This window comes from Canis lupus, chromosome 5 (genome assembly GCF_048164855.1).
Source record: "Canis lupus baileyi chromosome 5, mCanLup2.hap1, whole genome shotgun sequence".
NCBI classification, from domain to species: Eukaryota; Metazoa; Chordata; class Mammalia; order Carnivora; family Canidae; genus Canis; species Canis lupus.
Genome location: NC_132842.1, coordinates 97,761 through 124,613, shown reverse-complemented (window position 1 = coordinate 124,613; position 26,853 = coordinate 97,761). Strand labels below are relative to the sequence as shown.

The window sequence follows — 26,853 nt, the reverse complement described above, 5'->3', positions numbered from 1 at the left end:
CATATAATACTTTGGGAAATATTAAGCTCTACAAAATTGGTGGTGAACGTAATATTAATTATAATAATCTTGGTTTTTCAAATTTTAATCTTTTTGAAGTAGCTACTTTTCATATTTTAGTATAAAATAATCTGTAGGAACAATGAAGTCTTCCAAATAATGTCATAGTGGCAGAGAAATAACATGAGTATCGAATAAATTAGGTAGACCTTGGCAATTCTATACTCAATATAGCTGAATAATGATGTTTCTTTGAAAAATTATTTGGTAAAAATGTAATTTCTTAAATTGATAATTCTGCTTTATTAATTTTTCAGTATGGAAAGCACAACTCTGGTTTTTATTTCTTTCAGATCAGATAGGATCCATTTTTTCCTCAAATGTATCCTTTAATGTACTTAGAGAAGTATAACAAGGTGATTTCAGTTGAGCTTTACGATTCTAAAGTATATGAATACTCCGGAGAGCCATCCTAGGAGTCACATTTTGTTTTTCAGGCTCCAAATGTGACTTTGAAGCAGATAGCTGTGGTTGGTTTGAAGCAATTAGTGGTGACCATTTTGATTGGGTATGGAACTCTAGAAGTAACCTTTTGGCTGAATTTGAGCAACAGGCTCCACCTAGGGATCATACTCCCAACACAACTGAAGGTAATAAGCAAGGAGAGGCTTTTGTTCACCCTTGGTCAGGCCTGTTAAGAGAAAGATAAGCATTTAAAGCTCTATGTTACTGCAACAAATAGTGTGACAAATAGCTAAATAGTGTCAATTACGTTTATGTTGTTAGTGTGAAATGACTCCTTTAAGGGTGGTGGGGAGGGAGTATAGATATGCTTTTGGCTGAATTCACTTAAATTATTAACTTTTTGCATGATTTTCAACCTGGAGGTAGATACTAGTTTAGTTTTCATAAGAGCAAATTTGACTCATCATATTTATTGATTTTTGATTGTATAGTCTTAATTTTAGTCAGACACAGAGCTTAGTACAAGGTTAAGAGGCAGGTGCCTCAACTCAGTCGGCTAACTTACAATTTGTATTTGTATCTCAATAGGGCATTTTATGTTCATTCTGAAGAAAGCAGAAGCTTGTCACAAGTTGCCAAACTCCAGAGCCCAACGTTTAGCCAGGCAGGACCTGGATGCATACTTTCCTTCTGGTAAATACTAAAAACTGTGGTCAGCTACCCCAGCAACCCGGTGGTTGCAGGCGTACTTCTGCACTTGTTAGACTTTATGATTTGCCCTTGGTTTGCCTTTAAAAATAGGTACTGTTATATTTATACAATTAGCATTTTACTTAGAAGCACATTATCAGTATTTGTTGTGTTCTTTCTTTAGATGAAAGAGACTCTTTCCCTCCAACAGTGGATTATAATTTAATTAACTCTGCCTCCTCTGTTCTAGATGGAACTCCTTGAGAAAGGCTCCCAGGGTCCTGGAGCCAGAGTATGCACCTCAGCAGATAAGCTCTCGCATATGAGCAGCAATGATTACTGCAAGAAATAAAGGCGTCCATTGTAGCTAATTATTAATCAACGGTTGACTGAGTGGAAGAGCCTATAAGTTAAATATTTAGTCTATGCAATAAATCATTTCCATTCCTTGTGTTTGTTCTTTTTCAGGTTTTATGACCATGGTCTGTCAGTGGGAGCAGCTGAGCTACAGCTACATGTGGAAGATTCCAACGACTCTACAGTACTCTGGAGAGTATTGTGTAACCAGGGCAACCAGTGGTCACAGGCCACTATTCAGCTTGGACGCCTTACTCAGCCCTTCCATTTGTCACTAGATAAAGTCAGTCTTGGCATTTATGACGGAGTCTCAGCTATTGATGACATCAGATTTGAAAATTGTACCCTTTCTCTTCCTGCAGAGAGCTGTGAAGAGCCGGACTTTTTCTGGTGTCAACGCAGCAAGGCTTGCATAGAAAAACTTCTGTTATGTGATTTGGTAGATGATTGTGGTGATCATACTGATGAGGTTGACTGTGGTAAGTGCTTTGTTGTTGTTATTATTATTAATTATTATTATTATTTTGGTCCATCGTATTTTTACAGTGGAGATCTTGATTTGTTCACTGTTTTCTAGCCAATCAAGGCAAAGACAGGAAGCATTGTTCCAGAGTTGACGACCGTGATGAGTGGTTGATTAATCAGGTTACCGATATTTGTTATGTGGACTTATTAACTAGATACTATAGATAAAGTGCTAACCACAATGACTGAGTTTCAGATCTCATGGAATTTACAGTCTAATTGAGAAGTAGATATTATTCAAATATTCTTTTAAAAATACAAACTGGAAGCTTTGATGGGAGATACGGAGAGGAGTGCAGTGACTTTATAATAATGGTATTAAACTTTCTAAAGGAGATGACTTAGCTGAGATCTGAAAATAAAAAAGTCAAAGCATATATATGCAAAAGCCCTGATATGTGACCGTGTAGCAGATGGAGGCCAGCCAGTGCGGTAGGAGCGAGGAGGTGAAGGAGAGATAGGGTGCAGTATAAGGACAGAAATGTGAAGGAGGCCAGATTTGCAGATATTTATAGTCTATATTAGGAAAGTTTTTCTCCATTTGAGGGTTTTTAAGAAGGAAAGTGGTATAATAAAATTGGCATATTAAAACATGTCAGTGTAGATACAGAGTGATAAGTGGATTGGAGGAGAGTGGATTTGGGAGACCCATCAGGAGGCCATTGCGATAATCCACTGAGGAGGGGTGGGCAGCCTGTATCACAGCGGCAGTGATGGAGATGGAGGGACTGATGTTTGGGGAAATACTTAGGAGGGACATTTGATGATGTTTTGGCTATAGGGAGCAGGGAGTGCTGTGTCAAAAGTAAGTCTTGAGTTTCTGGTTTAAATTACCAGAAAGTTTATGGTATCTGATGATTGTATACATTTTATAATTTAATAAACCTAGCACCAGGTAGTGCCCATTGCACTTGCTCCTGAAAATGAATCAGAAGCTTATAGCTGTTTTTTACTTCAATTACAAAATCAATCAGAAAAAGAATTTGCATCTTTCTTTGTCCAGAAATAGCAACAATTCTTAAAATTCAAGCTATATGCCTATTACATTGAGAGGCTAATTATAAACCAAAGTGAAGCCATAAAATGCTTGGTGCATCATAAGAAACACTGCATTAAGAAACTTCCATATAAATTATTGTACAGCATGCTGCATATATGTGATCTTTGATACAGTCAGGTGGATTGAAGTCAGAATTACCATGCATCTCATTACACAACTAATTCTTTGAGTGGATATAAATAAAGTTGATAATTTAGACAATGGCTAACATAAGAAGTGTAACTTGTCCCCAAGGTAATTTATTTTTGTGGCTTTAGAAAGCTTTTTCATCTTTCTGAAGCTCTCCGAAGCCCACTCCTCAAAAAAAAAAAAAAAAAAAGCAAATTATCCTTAAAACTACTATTAACTTAGATGGAGTTATGTCAGTACAACTATAATAATCAAAATACTACTTGTGACTAAATATTAGTGAAAGAGAACAGTAGTGGTATCAGAGTGTCAGTTTCTCTCGCAGCTTTCCATATAAATGTGTTCCTGGATTCCATAGAAAGCATTAGGCATCCAGAAATCTATGTTTTATTTCCTAAATCTTCCTACGTTTAGAGATAGGGTTTTTTATTTGAAGGTGGAGCTACGTGCATTCCCTTTCAAAATAGAGATTGAACATACAGTCAATATGAAGACAGGCAATATCAAAATCTGTTGGCTTTAGTGCCAGTTTTATGTCAAAAAACTTAGCAGCTTGACATTCTCCTTCTGCTCCACAGCCAAAGATTGACACCCAGAGAGTATGCTGTGGGTCCCCAGTTCACGTCACAGCTGGGCTTGATTAGTCACAAGTGAGGAAATATCAAACAAAAGCTCATCTCCCATTTGACATTTACTCACTGGGCTCCCATCATTAGTTCTAAGCTCCTGTTCCGTGGTTTTCAAAGACAGATGATTTGTTCTAGCCCGGCTGCATTTATCCACATTTGCTTATATTTATTGTTTCAGAATATTTATTCCCCTTTGGCACCAAGTGCATTTACTAAGATGAATAGTGAAAGGACAGCTGACATTTATATGTTTAAAAAATATTAACTTCGGTGAATGAAGCTAAAATGTAAAACTATGCATTAATTCTAACTCCTGTTCCTTCTACCCAAATAATGCTAAATGTTTTTATTCTAAAAACAAATCCTTGTTGTCAACAAAATGTTCACATCCTGAAAATGACTACATTACTATATTCTGGAAATTGTGGTAGATAAGCTAGGTGACGAGGGGCTAGTCAATCCTTTATAAGTGCTTTGAATTCTTCTAGTGCCTGGAAGGAGTTTTAAGCTTAAAAGCTCCAGCTCAAAGGAGCTGCAATCCAGTGAGAAGAAAAGACTGCCTCTCAGGAGATGCTGCCAAGAGCCCGCAGCACAACAGGAGGCATAAATAGAGAAGGAGAGAGGAGTGAGGTGTTTAAGGCAAGTGGGGAAGGTGGTGTATGCTAAGAAAAGGCTGGCCAGGGACAAACAGGAAGTTAATTTAACTTGGGAAAGGTAAAGCTTGAAAGAAGAGCTTAGATTTCAGTTTGGATTAAATGAGCATGTATGTACAGGAAGAAAATGATAAATTGCCATGGAAGGCAGAAGAATGGTCTTTCTGGCACTGATGGAGGGAAATGTGGAATTGGGGCAAGATGAAACCAAAGGGAGGAGTTTTTCAGCCTGAGGTCTGGAAAATGCTGGCATCAGGATCATGTTGATACTTGTTAAAAATATGGATTGCTCGGTCCCCCATATCTAACCAGGTAGTGCTGGTATGGAGCTTCGCCATGGAGCAAGCAATTATGCTGTACACATCAGGTGATTCTGAAAGATTGGACTCTATTAAAGTATGACTCTTCAGTTCTGCATGTTAGAATCGCCAAGGGAGATAATGAATTATCTTGATGTTCAACCGCACTATTTGTGGCAGTTCAGTCAACATCTCCGGGGGGGCTAGGGGGGCTCAGTTGGTTCAGCATCCAACTCTTGATTTCGGCTCAGGTCATAATCTCAGGGTTGTGAGACTGAGCCCCTGTAGGGCTCTGTGCTCAGTGGAGAGCCTGCTTGAGATTATCTCTCCCTCTGTCCCCTGACCCCCCTTTTCTCTCTCTAAAATAAATAAATCTTTTTTTTTTTAAATAAATAAATCTTTAAAAAAATAAATCAACATCCCTGAAGATAAGTTCTGGAACTTCATGTTTTTTGTTTTGTTTTGATTTTTAACATTCACTGGTGATTGGGACATTTGGCTAAGGTTGAAATCGACTGAGCCAGAAGTTTATAGTATTGAGTCAGTCATGGTGCCCTCATCATTTGCATAAAGTTATAGTGCTGGAAATGGTGAAGGATGGGTATAAAAGGCATTTGGAAAATAATGGCTGAAGTAATGCCCCCCCCAGTCTATAAAATATTATTACTTGATATAAATCTAGGATTTATTCACTTTTTAAAAACTTTTAGTGTCGCATTTAAAAAACATTAAAATCATTAACCTTGGCAGGAGCCAAATATCAACAAGTATTCTTAATCATGTTTTTTGTCCTTAATTATTTTTTTGTTGTTATTTCATACCAATTTCAGTACCTGAGTTCCAATGTAACTTTGAAAATGGAATCTGTAACTGGGAACAAGATACAGAAGACGACGTTGATTGGACCAGGAAGCACGGTCCAACTTCAACACTTAATACAGGGCCAATGAAGGCTCATACCTTGGGCACAGCTAAAGGACACTATCTCTACATAGAATCTTCGGAGCCACAGGTTTTCCAAAACAGAGCTACTTTACTCAGCCCTGTCCTCAATGCCACCGATGCAGGGGGCTGCACCTTCCGCTTATATTACCACATGTTTGGAAAGCATATTTATAGGCTGGCCATCTACCAGAGAGTTTGGAGTAACACAAGAGACAGCTGCTGTGGCAGATATTTGGGAATCAAGGCAACAGATGGATGAGGCAACGCCTCAATCTTTCCAGCAGGAAGCCTTTTCAGGTATAGATAATGGCTTTCGTAATGTGTATTTAAGATGCATTCAGAATGTCTAAGGAATATGAAAGATCACTATATCCTTGAATTAAAAGCCAGTGGAATTTGGTCAGAGTTATTTGGAAGTACATTTATCATGCAATTAAGGTTGTGCCAAAGCATGTTAAGTTGCTTTCCTCTTTGACTCCCCCCAATAATCTGTGATTAAAATTTCTAAAGGTGGACACATGGCATTGGCAGCAGCTACAGGTCCCTCTGACTTTAAGTCATTTTTCTCTTGAAATAAAAAATCTGGAGGGAAAAAGAGTTTTGCGCAATATATGGTACTCTGCCAAATGTTCAGGTTCTAAAATCTGTGATTTTTAAATATTCCATCAGACTTTTCCACCTTTTATAGGTAAGCAGCAGAAATTCGAGAAGGGTGCATGCTGTGTTGGAGAATCACACAGCTACTCTGGGGCAGAGCCAGAGGTCTAGCTAGGTCTCCTCACTCCTGCTGAAATATTCTTTACTGTGATTCTCACCTACCTTCTCCTAAAAGGAAAACTTGGGGGCAGCCCGGATAGCTCAGCGGTTTAGCGCTGCCTTCAGCCCAGGGGCTGATCTGGAGTCCCGAGATCGAGTCCCACCTCAGGCTCCCCGTGAGGAGCCTACTTCTCCCTCTGCCTGTGTCTCTGCCTCTCTCTCTCTCCTCTCTGTGTTTCTCATGAATAAATGAATAAAATCTTAAAAAAATAAATAAAAGGAAAACTTGGAATGGTGGGTTTAAATGCTTACGTGGCTTTTAAGATTTTATGAAGAAATGTGTGGGAAATATCAGAAAGGGAGACAGAACGTAAAGACTGCTAACTCTGGGAAACGAACTAGGGGTGGTGGAAGGGGAGGAGGGCGGGGGGGGGGAGTGAATGGGTGACGGGCACTGGGTGTTATTCTGTATGTTAGTAAATTGAACACCAATTAAAAAAAAAATTAAAAAAAAAAAAAAAAAAAAAAAAAAAAAGATTTTATGAAGGCAATTTCTATTATCTCTTGGATTCCCTTAGCAATTCCCTGAAGTGGGTAAGTCAGGATCTTTTTTATCAGTTTTACAAATATGAATAAAACATTTGGAGAGGTTGTTATTTATATCTGGCCAAATAGATGGTGCACAGCAGGATGGGGGCTTGGAATGGAATCTGCAGTTTCCAATTAATTCACATTCATTCCCTTTCTAATATATCATACAGCCTGTCATGTGTAGGAGGGTCGAATATTCTTTTTCTCTTTGCTCCAATAGATCTAGATGTAATATACAGGGAGGAACTCCTTACCACTCCTGGCTAAACTTTTTTTTTTACATGTACTGAATTTCTCTGTTCCCTTATTTAAAGCGCTGTTTCAACCTAAATATCTTGAGAGCCATGATAGAGGGGCGTCTGGGTGGCTGCATCAGTTAAGCATCTGCCTTGGGCTCGGGCCATGATCTCAGGTCCTGGGATCCAGCCCTGCATTGGGCTCCCGCTCACTAAGAAGCCTGCTTCTGCCTCTGCCTGCCACTCCTCTTGCTTATGCTCTCTTTCTCTGTGTCAGATAAATAAATAAAAGCTTTTTAAAAAGCCATCATAGATATACGTTGTATATGACTCACTAAAGAATACATTGAAATGGGTGATTTGTCCAGATAGACACAGGCGGAAATTATGAGAACTAGTCTGCTATATGTAGAGTGTTATTTTGCTGTTCAGCCATGTGGCAGGTGCATGTAATCACAAGAAATGAAATGGAAGGAAGGTTCTTCGACTTTTATTTAATAATGGATCACCCACTTCAAATTTAATCAGATGAATTGTAAGTTGGGTCAAACTAGTATCCTTCTGATATTTACTCAAGAGTTGGTTGCCAGGAGAAAATCACCTTGGCAAGGGAGCTGTTTCACATTCAGATGAACAGAGAACTAACCAAGGAATCCTTTAGTTATGAATCAAAAATATAGAAATTGGTGTGTGGAACCAATTTTGGGTTATACATGCAGTACTCTGTTTTTATCCAATGGTTCTTCTAGGCTTTATTTTTTTCCAATGACATTCAGGCTTGAGAAGGTAAAATCAGATTGTGCTTGTGGTGTAGTTAAGATAATAAAAATTGGGTCCAATTTCAGCGACCAGAGATATTCCTTCATTGAATAATAAGTATACAGAGTTGTGGTGAGAGCAGAAATAACCAAGATTTTACTTAGCTGTGATATTGTAGGTGAAATTATCTAGTGTCAGTCCAGCAGGTAATGTGCTCATTAAATGTTTGTTTAAAAGAAAAATCCAAGGATTTTTCAGGAGCTATGTATGTATATATAGTTGACACACAAGGTTACATTAGCTTCAGGTGTACAACATAGTGATTCAACAAGACTATATATATATATGTTTTTTATAAATATAAATATATATATATATATATTTTAAGACCATATATTATACTATGTTCACCACAAGTGTAGCTACGGCCTGTCCTGACACACTGCTCTTACACCATCTTTAACTGTATTCTTCACGCTGGGCATTCATTCTTATGGCCTACTCATTCAATAACTAGAAGTCTATATCTCACACTTCCCTTCACCATTTTGCCCAACACCCCACACTCCTCTCCTGTGACAACCACCAGTTAGTGGTCAGGATTTATGCATCTCATTTTGATTTTGTTTGTTTACTCATTTTTAAAAACTTCCACTTAAGTATTTGTCTGAGGTATTTCACTTCACACGATACCCTCTAGGTTAATCCATGTTTTCTCAAATGGCACACCTCCTCCTTTTTATGGCTATATGATATTCCGTGTGTGTGTGTATGTATATACATAATACTTTCTAATCCATTTGTCTATTGATGGGCATTTAGTTTGCTTCCATATCTTGACTATCACAAATAATGCTGTGGTAAACATATGGGTGCATACATCTTTTCAAATTAGTGTTTTTGTGTTTTGGGGGTAAATAATAGTGCATTATTGGATCATAAGATATTTCTACTTTTAAGCTTTTGAGCAACCTCCATACTCTTTCCACAGTGGCTGCTCCTCTTGCATTCCCACCAACAGTGCAAGAGGGTTCCTTTTTCTATATGTCCTGCTAAAACTTTTTGTATCTTGTATTTTTGGTTTTAGCCATTCTGACAGGTTTATAGTGATATCTCATTGTGGTTCTAATTTGCGTTTCCCTGATAATTAGTGATGTTGAACATATTTTCATGTGTCTGTTGGCCATCTATATGTATTTGGAGAAATGTATGTATGTCATTTGCCCATTTTTTAATTGGATTGTTTGGCTTTTTTGGTATTAAGTTGTATAAATTCCTTATATATTTTGGATATTAATACTTTATTACATATATCATTTGTAAATATCTTCTCCCATTCAGTAGGTTGTCATTTTGTTTTGTTGATAATTATATTTGCTGTGTAAAAGCTTTTTATTTTGACGTAGTCCCAATAGTTTATTTTTGATGTTGTTTCCTTGCCTCAGCAGACATATCTAGAAAAATAGTGCTATGGCTGATGCCAGGGACATTACTGCCTGTGCTCTCTTCTAGGGTTTTTATGGTTTCAGGTCTTATGTTGAGTTCTTTAATCCATTTTGAGTTTGTGTATGGTGTTAAAAAGTGGTCTAATTTCCTTCTTTTTCATGTAGCTATCCAATTTTCACAGCACCATTTATCGAAGGACTATCTTTTCTCCATTGCATATTCTTGCCTCTTTATTCATAGATTAATTGACCATTTAATCCTATGTTTGTTTCTGAACTCTCTCTTTTGTTCTTTTGATTTATGTGTTGATTTTTTGTACCAGTACCATAGTTTTTTTATTAGTACAGTTTTGCAATATATCTTGAAATCTGGAACCATGACACTTTTAGCTTTTGTTACTCGCTCTCAAGATTGTGTTGGCTATTCAGTCTTTTGTGGTTTCCTACAAAGTTCAGTATTATTTGTTGTAGTTCTTTGAAAAATACTTGGGATTTTTCTAGTTCCGTAGACATGTTAAATTGTTTATTGGAGCTTTATTTTGATTCTTGAGGTAGGCTGATATCCCTATATATTTCTCTCTTAGAACTGCTTTTGCTGCCTTCCCAAAATTTTGGACCATTGTGTTGTCATTTATATTTGTGTCTATGCATTTTGTTATTTCTCCTTTAATTACCCTGTTGACTGTTTGGTAGTATGTTGTTGAGTCTCCATATATTTGTGACATTTTCACTTATTTCTTGTGATTTGTTTCTAGTTTTATAGCATATGATCAAGATATTTATAATTGCCATATCCTCTTATGGATTAATCCCTTTATTATTTTGTAATGACCATCTTTGTCTCTTGCTACTCTCTTTGTTTTAAAGTCTGTCCTGTCTGATATAAGTATTGCCATCCTGGACTGTTTTGTTGTTGTTGTTGTTGTTGTTGTTGTTGTTGTTGTTGTTTTGCTTTTCCTTGTATGGTGAATTTTTTTTTAATCCTTCATTTTCAATCTTTATGAGTCTTTAGGTCTGAAGTGAGACTCCTGTTGGCATCTTTAGATGGATATTGTTTTTCTTTTCTTTAATATTTTACTTATTCATGAGAGATAAACAGATAGAGGCAGAGACATAGATGGAGAAGCAGGCTTGCTGTGGGGAGCCTGATCCAGGACTCGAACCCAAAACCCAGAGATCATGACCTGAGCCAAAGGCAGATGCTCAGCCACTGAGCCACCAACGTGACCCCAATGGATATTGTTTTTCTTATCCATTCTGCCACCCTTTTATCTTTTGATTAGAGCTGTTAGACCATTTACATTTTTTTTCATTTTTTTAACCCTTTATTTTTTATTTTTTAATAATAAATTTATTTTTTATTGGTGTTCAATTTACCAACATACAGAATAACACACAGTGCTCATCCCGTCAAGTACCCCCCTCAGTGCCCATCACCCATTCACCCCCCACCCCCGACCCTCCTCCCCTTCCATCACCCCCAGTTCGTTTCCCAGAGTTAAGAGTCTTTATGTTCTGTCTCCCTTTCTGATATTTCCCACACATTTCTTCTCCCTTCCTTTATATTCCCTTTCACTATTATTTATATTCCCCAAATGAATGAGAACATACAATGTTTGTCCTTCTCCGATTGACTTACTTCACTTAGCATAATACCCTCCAGTTCCATCTATGTTGAAGCAAATGGTGGGTATTTGTCGTTTCTAATGGCTGAGTAATATTCCATTCTATACATAAACCACATCTTCTTTATCCATTCATCTTTCAATGGACACCGAGGCTCCTTCCACAGTTTGGCTATTGTGGACATTGCTGCTAGAAACATCGGGGTGCAGGTGTCCTGGCCTTTCATTGCATCTGTACCCTTGGGGTAAATCCCCAGCAGTGAATTGCTGGGTCGTAGGGGAGGTCTATTTTTAACTCTTTGAGGAACCTCCACACAGTTTCCCAGAGTGGCTGCACCAGTTCACATTCCCACCAACAGTATAAGAGGGTTCCCTTTTCTCCACATCCTCTCCAACATTTGTGGTTTCCTGCCTTGTTAATTTTCCTCATTGTCACTGGTGTGAGGTGGTATCTCATTGTGGTTTTGATTTGTATTTCCCTAATGGCAAGTGATGCCGAGCATTCTCTCATGTGCATGTTGGCCATGTCTTTGGTAGCATGGCAGGATACAAAATCAATGCCCAGAAATCAATGGCATTTCTATACACTAACAATGAGACTGAAGAAAGAGAAATTAAGGAGTCAATCCCATTTACAATTGCACCCAAAAGCATAAGATACCTAGGAATAAACCTAACCAAAGAGATAAAGGATCTATACCCTAAAAACTATAGAACACTTCTGAAAGAAATTGAGGAAGACACAAAGAGATGGAACAATATTCAATTCTCATGGATTGGTAGAAATAATATTATGAAAATGTCAATGTTACCGAGGGCAATTTACACATTTAACGCAATCCCTAACAAAATACCATGGACTTTCTTCAGAGAGTTAGAACAAATTATTTTAAGATGTGTGTGGAATCAGAAAAATCCTGAATAGCCAGGGGAATTTAAAAAAAGGAAACCATAGCTGGGGGCATCACAGTGTCAGATTTCAGGTTGTACTACAAAGCTGTGGTCATCAAGACAGTGTGGTACTGGCACAAAAACAGACACATAGATCAATGGAACAGAATAGGGAACCTAGAAGTGGACCCTGAACTTTATGGTCAACTAATATTCGATAAAGGAGGAAAGACTATCCACTGGAAGGAAGGCAGTCTCTTCAATAAATGGTGCTAGGAAAAGTGGACATCCACATGCAGAAGAATGAAACTAGACCACTCTCTTGCACCACACACAAAGATAAACTCAAAATGGATGAAAGATCTAAATGGGAGACAAGAGTCCATCAAAATCCTAGAGGAGAACACAGGCAACACCCTTTTTGAACTCAGCCACAGTAACTTCTTGCAAGATACATCCACGAAGGCAAAAGAAACGAAAGCAAAAATGAACTATTGGGATTTCATCAAGATAAGAAGCTTTTGCACAGCAAAGGATACAGTCAACAAAACTAAAAGACAACCTACAGAATGGGAGAAGATATTTGCAAATGACATATCAGATAAAGGGCTAGTTTCCAAGATCTATAAAGAACTTATTCAACTCAACAGCAAAGAAACAAACAATCCAATCATGAAATGGGCAAAAGACATGAACAGAAATCTCACAGAGGAAGACATAGACATGGCCAAGATCACTTTTTAATAATAAAATAATTTTATGTCATGGTTATAACTGCATTCAGAAGTTAATTAAAAATTCATTTTCATGGTATAATTTTTAAATATGCTTTTCCTTTCACTATATTAAAATGAAAAAAATGTAGTTTTATTCTATTTCCTGCACAGATGTGTTAGACAAATCTAGAGGAGACATCAAAGAGCTTTCTGGCCTGAAAGATTGCAGAGATGGCCTTGGCTAGGCACATAATTTGTTAGGTTAGGCATGTGTTTTTGGAGCATCTACTCTGTGAGAAGAGAAAACTTAATCACACATGGAACCAGCATACGCAGAATTGATGTGTAATGCCTCGGGGAAAGTGTTATTTGCTGAAAGAGAGGTCCATTGGGAGGCTCAGGTAACTTACCAAGTCTTCAGGTCTATCTTGGGTGTGTATGTCTTTAATAATACTTGAAGAGGGGAACCCTGGGTAGCGCAGCAGTTTGGCACCTGCCTTTGGCCCAGGTCGTGATCCTGGAGACCCGGGATCGAGTCCCATGTCGGGCTCCTGGTGCATGGAGCCTGCTTCTCCCTCTGCCTGTGTCTCTGCCTCTCTCTCTCTCTCTCTGTGACTATCATAAATAAATAAAAAAAAAAAAAAGAAAAACAGAGGACCTTTCCATTTAAAAAAAAATAATACTTGAAGGGAGTCTTTACTTTTGGATGTTACTGGATAATACAAATGAACGAAGATAATACTATGGATAAAGACCACATACTGACTCTTTTTAAGAATTTAACTCTTTTTATTTCTAAAAAAATCTTTCCTTTTACCACAAAAGACGAAATTCATTTTTATTGTAGGAAAATGTTTAAATATAGGTAGAAAAGGTAAACCACATCAATGCTGCTTACACCCTCATGATAAAAACATTGTGTGTCTTTACAATCTACCACGTTGCTTTCAATTAATACAATAAATAAAAGCAACACTGTTTTCAATTAATTTGCTCATTTTTATATATAATTTTTAAACACCTATTCACCAATATTTTGTTTGGGCCAATAGTATTCCATCAAATGGATGTACCACCATTCACTAATTCAGTTCCTCACTATTGATTTAGGAGTTGCTTTCGATTGTACACAAATTTAAAGAGTCTTTACTGAACAGTATAGAGGTTTGCACACATTGCAAATTATATCCTAAGAGTAAAAGAAAATACAGAGTAGAATTTTTAATTGATATTCATTTTTAAACCATTTGATTGATGATTTTATTGTTTTAAATTTTTATTTATTTATGATAGGCACACAGTGAGAGAGAGAGGCAGAGGCACAGGCAGAGGGAGAAGCAGGCTCCATGCACCGGGAGCCCGACGTGGGACTTGATCCCGGGTCTCCAGGATCGCGCCCTGGACCAAAGGCAGGCGCTAAACCGCTGCGCCACCCAGGGATCCCTGATTTATGATTTTAAATTACTCTTCAATAATGTACCTTTTTTTCACAAGCAATACATGACTGTGTCTGTTTTTCTGTATGCTTCCCAAACACTGTCTAATTATTTTTTTCATTGTTTCAGTCTGAAAATATGGTTAAAGTAGGAGGTAACTGTATATTTTCTCCAATTCTTTAATGCTAAGCAGGTTGATCAAGTTTGTGTGCATGTGTGCCTTGTGTAGTTATATTTCTGTGTGTATCTATGTTTCCTATTTGTGCTTTTTGCTTGGTTTTCAGTGTGTAATGCTTATTATTCTTCTTACTGACTTAATCTTTTAAAGCATCGAGGTATTTTTTTATTTGTTGTGAAAGTTGCAAAGATTTTCCCCAAGTTTTATTGACCTTTTATTAGTTTTTCATGTTTTCACCCTTCCTAGTTTTTAGGTTGTGCATAGTTATGTCTGCCAGGGTGCCCTTTATAGTTTATCTTTTTGTTATTTTTTCCAGAATGATATTTTTCATTAGGTTTATTGACACATGAATGACATATAACATGTAAATTTAAGGTGTACAATGTGATTACATTGTGAAATGATTACTACAGGAAGGTTGATTAACACATTCATCATGTCACAGCTACCTTTTTTTTTAGAGAATGTGGTGAGGACATTTAAGATCTACTCTCTTAGGAGCTTTCATATATACAATACATTACTGTTAACTGTAGTCACCATCCTGTGTATTTTACCCCTAGTAGTTATTTATCTTGTAACCATTTCCTCCATCTCTCCACGCCCTTCTCCCAGGTGACACCTTTTTATTGTCTATTTTTATGAGTTTGATTTTATAAATTCCACATGTAAGTGAGATCATACAGCATTTATCTTTCTCTGTCTGACTTATTTCTCTTAGCATAATGACTTCAAGATACATCCATGTGGTTCCAAATGGCAGGATTTCTTTTTTTTTTTTAAGATTTTATTTATTTATTTGATAGACCACAAATGGGGGCAGGGAGGGCAGAGAGAAAGGGAGAAGAAAGCTTCCCGCTGAGCAAGGAGCCTGATGTGGGGCTTGATCCCAGTACCCTGGGATTGTGACCTGAGCCAAAAGCAGATAGATGCTTAACCAAATGAGCCACCCAGGTGCCCCAAGATTTTTTCTTTTTTAGTATTCCTGTGTGCCCACACCTGTATTTGAATATATGTCGGTATTATGCACCATACTTTCTTAGTCCATTCATCTGTCAGTGGAGACTTGGGGTTCTTTATATGTCTTGGCTATTGTGAACCATGCTGCAGTGAACATAGGGATGCAGGCATCTCTTAAAGATACTAATTTCATTTCCTTTAGGTATATATACCCAGAAGTGGGATTGGTAGATCATATAGAGTATTTAATTTTTTGAGAATCTGTATTAAATTTTTTGAGAATCCTTCATACTGTTTTCATACCTACTGCACCAATTTGCATTCCCACTGACAGCGCAGAAGTATTTCCTTTTCTCCATTTCCTTTCCAACATATGTTGTCTTCTTGATGATAGTCATTCTCACAAGTGTGAGGTGATATCTTTTTGTGTTTTTGATTTGTATTTCTTGGTAATTACTGATGTTAAGCACAACTTCATGTACCTCTTGGACATGTGGATATCTTCTTTGGAAAAATATCAGCTCAGGTCCTTCGCCCCTTTTTTAATTGAATTATTTGGGGTTTTCTTTGTTTTTTTAAGTATCGAGTTGTAGAAGTTCCTTAAATATTTTGGAAATTAATGCCTTATCAGACATATGGTCTACACGTATTTTCTCCTATTCTTTGTGTCACCATTATTATTCTGTTATTAAGTATTTTGTTAATAATTTCTTTTGCTGTAAAGATAACTTTTTTAGTTTGATGTAGAGCCACTTGTTTATTTTTGCTTTGTTGCTTGTGCTTTTGGTGTTCTATGCAAAAACTCATTACCAAGATCAACATCAAGGAGTTTTTAACCCTATATTTTCTTCCAGAAGTTTTAATTATATTACATATGGGCTTTATTTTTGTCATGTTGCATTTTATGAAATGCTTTTATTATGCTTTTGCTATGAGGATTCTGTGATTTTTATCCAACGATATATTAATGTATCATGTTTATTGACTTGTGTTTGTTGAGCCTTCTTTGCATCCTAGGGATAAATCCCATCTTTGTGGCATACCATCCTTTTAATGTGCTAACTTTATTAACTAGTATTTTGTTGTGAATTTTTGCATTTATGTTCATCGGGCTATTGGGCCTTTAGTATCTATATGCCTTTTTTTTAAGATTTATTTATTTATGATAGACATGGAGAGAGAGAGAGGCAGAGAGAGAAGCAGGCTTCATGCACCGGGAGCCCGACGTGGGATTCGATCCCGGGTCTCCAGGATCGCGCCCTGGGCCAAAGGCAGGCGCCAAACCGTGCGCCACCCAGGGATCCCATGCCTTTTGTATCTGGATAGTGGAGGTCTTATAAAGTGAATTTGGGAGTATTCCCTCTTCTTCAATTTTTGGGAAGGATTTCAGAAGGATTGGCTTTGATTCTTTAAATTCACCAGTGTTTGGTAGAATCCATGAGTAAAACTATCTTGTCCTGGACTTTTCTGTTTTGGGAGGTTTTTGATTACTGATTCAATGGCTTTTCTCATATTTATTCTGCTCAGATATTGTTTTTTTTTCTTGCTTCAGTCTTGTTAGGTTGTATGTTTCTAGAAATGTACAATTTCTTCTAGATTATCCAATTCATTGGTATATAATTGCTTATCGTAGTCTCTTCTGATATAAAAGATTTTATTTATTCATTCATGAGAGCCAGAGAGAGAGGGAGAGGCAGAGACACAGGCAGAGGGAGAAGCAGGCTCCATGCAGGGAACCTGATGTGGGACTCGATCCCTGGTCTCCAGGATCAGGCCCTGGGCCAAAGGCAGGTGCTAAACTGCTAAGCCACCCAGGCTGCCCTCTTCTGATATTTTGGAATGATGTTTCAATTGTAATATCCCTCTTTTATTGATAATTTTATTCATTTGAGTCTTTTCTCTTTTTCTTGGTTAGCCTAGTGAAAGGCTTGTCAATTTTGTGTAGTTTTTTTAAAAAAAACTAATTCTTTTAAATTTTTTTTAGTTTTGTTAGTCTTTTGTTTTATTCTTCTGTGTTTCATTTTTTCTATTCTAATCCTAATTATTTTTTCTTCTGTTACCATTGACCTTAGTTCAAGCTCCTTGAGTTGTAAAGTTTGATTGTTTATGTGAGATATTTCTTTGTTTAATGTAGGTGTTTATGATTGTGAACTTTCCTCTTAGAACAGCTTTTAATGCATTCCATAAATTTTGGCATGTTATATTTCCATTTTCATTTATATCAAGATTTTTTAATTTCTCCTTTGATCCATAGTTTGTTCAGTAGTGTGTTTTGATTTCTATGTTTGTGAATTTCCCAACTTTCCTCTTCTTATTTGTATCTATATAGTGGTCAGAAAAGACATGTGATATAATTTTAATTTTCTTGAATTTGTTAAGACTTTTTTGTGTCTAAACATATGATCTGTCCTGGAACATGTTCTGTCTGCACTTGAGAAGGATGTGTATTCTGCTGCTGTTGGGTGGAATGTTCTATATATGTCTGCTACGTCTATTTGATCTATAGTGTTTTTCACATATCACTATCTAGTGTTGAATAACAATATATGATCATATAGTCATATGTTATATGCAATCATGTGTATATACAGTCAGATAACACTGTAGTGCTCTTTCCTTATTGATTTTCTGTCTGAGTAATCCATCAATTATTGGGTATGGAATATTAAAACCCTTCTTATTGTATTGTTGTTTATTTCTCCATGCAGCTCTGTTATTATTTGCTTTATATATTTGGATGTTCTGATGTTGGATGCATACATATTTGCAATTATTATGGCTTGTTTGTGAACTAATCCTTTTATCATTATACAGTGACATTCCTTGTCTCTTGTGACTATTTGAAACTTACTCTATTTCTGATAGAAGTATAGCCATTCCTCCTTTCTTTTGGTTACCATTTGTATGGAATGTTTTCTATCCCTTCACTTTCAATCTATGTGTGTCTTTAAAACTATAGTGAATCTCTTGTAGACAGCATATTGTTGGATCTAGTTTCCTGTTTTTTTTTTTTTAACCATCCCAGCCTCTCTAGGTTTTTGGATTGGAGAATTTCATCCACCAATGTTAAAGTAATTATTGATAGGTAGGGCCTTCCTATGGCCATTTTGTTAATTGTATTCTTTTCTTTTTTAACTTTTGTTAATTGTTTTTTTCTGACTGTTTTGTAATTCCTATATTCTCTTCTTTGTCCCTTGCTGTCTTATTTTTCTGATTTGATGACCCTTTGTGGTGGTGTGCTTTGATTCTTCTATCTCAATACTTTGCTCATCTACTACAGGGTTTTTCTTTGTTAGTGCCATGAGGCTTATGTACCCTATCTTATAGTTTCAGAATTCTCTTTTAAACCAATAATAGTTCACTGTGGGGCTTGGATGGGTCAGATGGAAGTAACTGAGGGCAGGAGGGGCTTACTGTTAGGGTCTCTAATTTGGTGAGGCTTCTGTCTCTTCTCTGAGATAGGAGTACTCCTGGCTGAGCTCTTTGGTTAGGTGAGCCTGCTGACTCAGCTTGGCATTCAGATTGGGCTGCTTGCTGGCTGGCTCCCTGGTTGAGTGGCTTTGTATTGGCTTCATGGTCAGGTGGAGCCATTAGCTGGATCAGCATTCACCTCTGGTGGGCTGGAGTCACAGGCAGAGTGGTGCTACTAGTTTTTACTTTGCTTATGAGTGGGGCTGCAGGCTGGGTCTGCAATTGGCCCTGGTAGGGTGAGAGTACAGGCTGTGCCCCCAATCCAGATGTGCCTCTGGCATGACTTGGCATTCAGGTAAAGTCTCTTTGGGATTAGGGGGGACCTCAGGCTGTGCTCAGCAATCAGGCAAGGCTGTGGGCTGGGTTCTAGTGCTGGACAGGGCCATTGGCTATGCTCTGTGTCCTGTATGTTGAGCTCCAAGGATGTCCATGGTCACTATTGAGGTGTCCTGAATAAGAAGGGCTGTAGTCTCTGCTCAACAATTGAACAGAGCTACTGGGTTGGCTCTTTGTCTAGGTGAGGTCATAGCCTGGGCTGTGTGACCTCTCATAGATCATTGATTAGGCTCCTAGGTGAGGCAGTGTACCACACTGGGTGGGTTTGCTGACTTCCTTCCCTGTGTGAGCAGGCTGTAAGATGGCTCTGTCTATAGAGACCTTTGTTTTTTTGTTTGTTTGTTTTTGTTTTTTAAAGATTTTATTTATTTATTCATTAAAGACACACAGAGAGAGGCAGAGACACAGGCAGAGGGAGAAGCAGGCTCCATGCCGGGAGCCTGATGCGGAACTTGATCCCAGGACTCCAGGATCATGCCCTGGGCCGAAGGCAGGTGCTAAACCACTGAGCCACCCAGGCATTCCTTATAGAGACCTTTAGGTGGACACACAGAACCAAACCCAGCCAGTTGGGTTGGGGTGTCATCACTTTTTTTTTCTTCGCTTCTCATTTTTTTGTATATTTTTTATTTATTAGAGTTTGATTTGCCAACATATAGTATAACACCAAGTGCTCTTCCCATCAAATGCCATCCTCAGTGCCCATCACCTAGTCACCGCATTTCCTCACCCACCTCCCCTTCCACTACCCCTTGTTTCCCAGAATTAGGAGTCTCTCATGTTATGTCTCCCTCTCTGATATTTCCAACGCATTTTCTCTCCTTTCTGCTTTAATCCTTTTCACTATTTTTTATATTCCCCATATGAATGAAACCATATAATGTTTGTCCTTCTCCGATTGACTTACATCACTCAGCATAATACCCTCCAGTTCCATCCACATTGAAACAAATGGAGGGTATTTGTCATTTAAATGGCTGAGTAATATTCCATTGTGTATATAGATCACATCTTCTTTATCCATTAATCTTTTAATGGGCACTGAAGCTCTTTCGACAGTTTGGCTACTGTGGACATTGCTGCTATAAACATTGGGGTGCAGGTGTCTCGGTCTTTCACTGCATCTGTATCTTTGGGGTAAAACCCCAAGCAGTGCAATTGCTGAGTCATAAGGCAGCTCTATTTTGAACTGTTTGAGGAACCTCCACATAGTTTTCCCGGGTGGTTCCACCAGTTCACATTCCCACCAACAGTGCAAGAGGGTTCCCTTTTCTCCGCATCCTCTCCAACATTTGTTGTTTCCTGCCTTGTTAATTTGCCCCATTCTCACTGGTGGGAGGTGGTATCTCATTGTGGTTTTGATTTGTACTTCCCTGATGGCAAGTGATGCAGAGCATTTTCTCATGTGCTTGTCTATGTCTTCCTCTGTGAGATTTCTGTTCATGTCTTTTGCCCATTTCATGATTGGATTGTTTGTTTCTTTGCTGTTGAGTTTACTAAGTTCTTTTTAGATCTTGGATACTAGCCCTTTATCTGATATGTCATTTGCAAATATCTTCTCCCATTCTGTAGGTTGTCTTTTAGTTTTGTTGACTGTTTCTTTTGCTGCGCAGAAGCTTTTTATCTTGATGAAGGCCCAAGAATTCATTTTTGCTTTTGTTTCCCTTGCTTTCACAGATGTATCTTGCAAGAAGTTTCTGTGGCCAAGTTCAAAAAGGGTGTTGCCTGTGTTCTCCTCTAGGATTTGGATAGATTCTTGTCTCATATTTAGATCTTTCATCCATTTTGAGTTTATCTTTGTGTATGGTGTAAGAGAATGGTCTAGTTTCATTCCTCTGCACATGGCTGTCCAATTTTCCCAGCACCATTTATTGAAGAGACTGTCCTTTTTCCAGGAGATAGTCTTTTCTGCTTTGTTGAATATTAGTTGACCATAGAGTTGAGGGCCCGTTTCTGGGTTCTGTATTCTGTTCCACTGATCTACGTGTCTGTTTTTGTGCCAGTACCACACTGTCTTGATCATCACAGCTTTGTAGTACAACTTGAAATCCAACATTGTGATGCCCCCTGCTCTGGTTTTCTTTTTCAAAATTCCCCTGGCTATTCAGGGTCTTTTTTTGATTCCACACAAATCTGAAGATGATTTGTTCCAACTCTCTGAAGAAAGTCTATGGTATTTTGATAGGGATTGCATTAAATGTGTAAATAGCCCTGGGTAGCAGAGAAATTTTCACAGTATTAATTCTTCCAATCCATGAGCATGGAATATTTTCCATCTCTTTGTGTCTTCCTCAATTTCTTTCAGAAGCATTCTGTAGTTTTTAGGGTATACATCCTTTATCACTTTGGTTAAGTTTATTCCTAGGTATCTTATGCTTGGGTGCAATAAACCTGAATGGGATTTTGGTATTGATTAATTTCTCTTTCTTCAGTCTCATTATTACTGTATAGAAATGCCACTGACTTCTGAGCATTGATTTTGTATCCTGCCACATTGCCGAAATGCTGTATGAGTTCTAGCAATCTTGGGGTAGAGTCTTTGGGTTTTATAGGTACCTTACCATGTCATCTGTGAAGAGGGAGAGTTTGACTACTTCTTTGCAATTTCAATGCCTTTTATTTCTTTTTGTTGTCTGATTGCTGAGGCTAGGACTTCCAGTACTATGTTGAATAGCAGTGGTGAGAGTGGACATCCTTGTCGTGTTCCTGATCTTAGGGGAAAGGCTCTCAGTATTTCCAACCATTGAGAATGATATTTGCTGTGTGCTTTTCATAGATGACTTTTAAGGTGGTGAGGAATATTCCCTCCTTCCCTACACTCTGAAGAGTTTTGTTCAGGAATGGATGCTGTATTTTGTCAAATGCTTTCTCTGGGGCCCCCCGGGTGGCTCAGTGGTTTAGCACCGCCTACAGCCCAGGGCCTGATCCTGGAGTCCCAGGATCGAATCCACCTTGGGCTCCCTACGTGGAGCCTGCTTCTCCCTCTGCCTGTGTCTCTGTCTCTCTCTCTCTCTCTCTGTGTGTGTGTATGTGTGTGTGTCTCATGAAGAAATAAAATCTTTTAAAAAATGTTTTCTCTGCATCTATTGAGAGTATCATATGGTTCTTGTTTTTTCTCTTGTTGATATGATCTATCACGTTGATTGTTTTAAGAGTGTTGAACCAGCCTTGCATTCCAGGGATAAATCCTGCTTAGTCACGGTGAATAATCTTCTTAATGTACTGTTGGATCCTATTGGCTAGTATATTTTTGAGAATTTTTGCAACTGTGTTAATCAGGGATATTGGTCTATAGTCTCCTTTTTGGTGGGGTCTTTGGTTTTGGAATTAAGGTGATGCTGCCTTCATAAAATGAGTCTGGAAGTATTCCGTCCCTTTCTATCTTTCAGAACAGCTTTAGTAGAATAGGTTTTGTTTTTTCTTTAAATATTTAATAGAATTCCCCTGGGAAGCCATCTGGCTCTGGACTTTTGTGTCTTGGGAGGTTTTTGATGACTGCTTCAATTTCCTCCCTGGTTATTGGCCTGTTCAGGTTTTCTGTTTCTTCCTGTTCCAGTTTTGGTCGTTTGTGGTTTTCCAGAAATGTGTCTGTTTCTTCTAGATTGACTAATTTATTGGTGTATAAATAAATTGCTTTATTAAAATATTATAATAATATTTTTATTATTATATATATATAAAATTACATGGTTTTTTTTATTTTAAATTTTGTATTTCATTGGTATTGGTTGTGATTTCTCACCTTTCATTCATAATATTATAATTTGAGTCCTTTCTCCTTTCTTTTCAATAGACTGAATAATGGTTTATCTCTCTTACAAATTCTTTCAAAGAACCAACTCCTGGTTTTGTTGATCTGTTCTACAGTTCTTCTGGTCTCTACTTCATTGAGTTCTGCTCGAATCTTTATTAACTCTCTTCTTCTACTTGGTATAAGTTTATTTGCTGTCCTTTCTGCAGTTCCTTTAGGTGCAAGGTTAGCTTGTGTATTTGTTTTTTCCAATTTTTTGAGGGATGCTTATATTGTGATGTATTTCCCTCTCAGGACTGCTTTTGCTGTATCCCAAAGATTTTGAATGGTTGTATCTTCATTCTCATTAGTTTCCATGAATCTTATTTAATTCTTCTCTAATTTCCTGGTTGACTCTTTCATCTTTTAGCAGGCTGCACTTTAACCTCCATGTGTTTGAGTTTCTTCCAGATTCCTTCTTGTGATTGAGTTTAAGTTTCAAAGCATGGTGGTCTGAAAATATGCAGGGAACAATCCCAATCTTTTGGTATTGCCTGGTTTGTAAGCCAATATGGTCTATTCCAGAGAAAGTCCCATGTGCACTTGAGAAGAATGTGTGTTCAGTTGTGTTTGGACCTAAAGTTCTGTAGATATCTGTGAAATCCATATGATCCAGTGTATCATTTAAAGCTCTTGTTTCTTTGGTGATGTTGTGCTTAGAAGATCTGTCATTTGCCGCAAGTGCTAGGTTGAAGTTTCCTACTATTAGTGTATTATAATTTAATATGTCTTTACTTTGGTTATTAATTGTTTGATATACTTGGCAGCTCCCACATTAGGGGCATAAATATTCATGATTGTTAAGTCTTCTTGTTGGATAGACCCTTTGAGTATGACATAGTGTCCCTCTTCATCTCTTACTACAGTCTTTGGGATAACCTTTATCTGATAGGAGGATTGCCACCCCAGCTTTCTTTTGAGGACCATTTGAACGTTAATGGTTCTCCACCCTTTCATTTTCAGGTTGGAGGTGTCCTTAGGTCTCAAATGAGTCTCTTGTAGACAGCAAATGGATGGGTCTTGCTTTTTTATCCAGCCTGAAACCCTGTGTCTTTTGGTGGGATCATTTAGCCCATTCATGTTCAGAGTAACTATTGATAGATATGAACTTAGTGTCACCATAATACCTATTCAGTCCTTGTTTTTGTGGGTAGGTTCTTTGGGCTTCCTATTTATTTTACAGGGTCCCTCTTAACATTTATTGCAGAGCTAGTTTAGTGGTCACATATTCTTCCAGTTTCTGCATCTCTTGGAAGCTCTTTATCTCTCCTTCTATTATGAATGAGAGCCTTGCTGGATAGAGTATTCTCGGCTGTATGTTCTTCTCATTTAAGACCTGAATATATCCTGCCAGCTCTTTCTGGTCTGCCAGGTCTTTGTGGAGAGGTCTGCTGTTAATCTGATATTTTTCCCTATATAAGTTATGGATCTCTTGTCTCTTACCACGTTAAGGATTTTCTCTTTATCTTTGAAATTTGCAAGTTTCACTCTTAAATGTTGAGGTGTTGAACGGTTTTTATTGATTTTATTTTATTTTATTTTATTTTATTTTATTTTATTGATAGAGGATATCTCTATCTCCTGGATCTGAATGCCTGTTTCCCTCTCCAAATTAGGGAAGTTCTCAGCTATGATTTGTTCAATATGTAGATTTTTCCTTCTCAGGCTATCATTTATTTCCCTTAACCTTTCCTCATGGTCTTTTAATTGTTTTTCTCTTTTTTCCTCAGCTTCCTCCTTGCCATAAACTTGTGTTGTATATCTCTCACTCTTTCTTCTACCTCATTAACCCTCATCATTAGGACCTCCAGTTTGGATTGCATCTCATTTAATTGATTTTTAATATCATCCTGATTAGATCTAATTTCTGCAGTTATGAAGTCTCTTGAATCCTTTATGCTTTTTTTCCAGAGCTACTAGTAGCTTTATAATTGTGCTTCTGAATTGACTTTCTGATACTGAATTGTAATCTAAATTCTGTAACTCTGTGGCAGAGAGTACTGTTTCTGATTCTTTCTTTTGTGTTGAATTCTTCCTTCTAGTCATTTTGCTAAGTGCAGAGTGGCTGTATGTGAGCGGGCTGAGTCAAGAATATCAACCATGACCTAAGTAAATTTCACCCTGGATGATTCTGACAAGGCCAAAGACCAGAAGTTGAAAAAATATGGAATGCTGCATGTTATCCTTGTGCAAGGGCCATGCTAATCTTCTCTGTATCATTCCGATTTTAGTATATGTGCTGCTGAAGTGAGCACCATCACTTTGGTTCTCCAAATGGCTCTCACTCTGGCTCTTAGCTAAGAGCTCTGTTCAGGTACTTACACTCCCCAAACCACAGCTTACCATGATCCCTGCCTTAATTGCTATGAGCCCCTTTCTCCCTCTCCATCTCTGATGCTTGAAAGTCTTATGCTATTTATTTCTCCAGTGGTCCCTGTGAGATGAGACTGAAGTGTAGGCATCCTTAGAAGCACTCATAACAGTGGAGAAGCTGGATACCCTCCCTTGGGCTTTTTCACACTGGAGAAATCAGAGGTTTCTGGGAGTATATCTTTCTGCTGTACTGCACTGGTTTTGGGAAAGGGTGATTAGGTCAAAGTAAAACTGCTCCTTTTACCCTTCAAATGCATTATTTTATTTTATTTTTTTCTGAGCCAAGTAGATACTCCAGCCTCATCCTTGGTTCTAGGACTTTCACAAAGATGCCTTGACTATAGATACTCCTAGTTGGTTTTTCTCTGAGGGAACTGGAGAAGATCATTTTTCTTGCCATCTTGGTGATATCATTATGACTTTTATGCTTAAAAAGGCTTTCTCTATCCATGTTCATATAAAATTCACCTATATTATCAACTATATGTCAGTAGTTTCATTGTTTCACAATTATGCCTTTAATTCATCTGAGAATTTATTTTGATAAATGTTATGAGAAAAAAAACCCTTTTTTCTTTAATAACTAATCACTTTAACACTTTTTTATATAGACATACCTTATTTTATCGTGCTTCACACAAATCTTTTTTTTTTTTTTTTTTTTTTACAAATTGAAGTTTGTGGCAAACGTGCATTGAGCAAGTCTTTTGGTGTTATTTTTATTTCAACAGCATTTCTCACTTCATGTCTCTGTGTCCTTCTTGCAGTTCAAACTTACTCATTATTATTTAATTTGTTACGTGGATCTATGATCAGTGATTGCAACCAACTGAAAGTTCACATGATGGTTAGCATTTGTTAGTAATAAAGGTATTTTTATTTTTTAATTATTTATTCATGAGAGATGCAGAAAGAGAACGAGGCATAGACCTAGGCATAGGGAGAAGCAGATTCCCTGTGGGGAACCCCATGTGGGACTCCATCCTGGGACTCCAAGATCATGCCCTGAGCTGAAGGCAGATGCTCAACCACTGGACCACCCGTGCATCTCAGTAATAAAGTATTTTTAAATTTAAGGTATATACATTGTGTTTTTTGGACATAATGCTATTGCACACTTTTAATAGACTTCAATATTGTATACACATAACCTTTATATGCAGTGCAAAACCAAAAAAAATTCAGTTGATTCACTTTCATGAGATACTTGCTTCATTTTGGTGGTCTGGAATTGAAGACACAATATCTCCAAGCTGTGCCTATAAATTCAATCTGGTTTAATTTATTATAATTTGTCACTGAATGATGTGTAGCCCTAGGTGACGAAATCTGCATCTTGATCCTGGTGTCTTTCTGTTGCTAGCACTTAATGATGTACATGTTGAGTAGAATCAGTCAAAGCCCAAAGCTTTACATATACCCAGAGATCTGTTTTTATGTTGCCACGTCATTAAACCATACACCTACTTGCAGCTGTTCACCCAACAATGAGTACATGTGACTACATTCATTAAACCTACCTTACTAGTTTGTTCTTA

At 37.6% G+C, this 26,853-nt stretch overlaps 1 long non-coding RNA gene and 1 pseudogene across 1 annotated transcript; one reads left to right on the top strand and one right to left on the bottom strand.

Annotated features, from left to right (window-relative positions):
- Positions 1–1,289: 1,289 nt before the first annotated feature.
- LOC140633134 (uncharacterized) lies at positions 1,290–14,314 on the top strand. The gene is made up of 3 exons (XR_012030725.1): positions 1,290–1,991; positions 5,638–6,049; positions 14,065–14,314. It is a non-coding gene; the product is annotated as an uncharacterized lncRNA (long non-coding RNA).
- A 10,786-nt stretch (positions 14,315–25,100) lies between these two features.
- Positions 25,101–25,197, bottom strand: LOC140634593 (U6 spliceosomal RNA; annotated as a pseudogene).
- Positions 25,198–26,853: the final 1,656 nt, after the last annotated feature.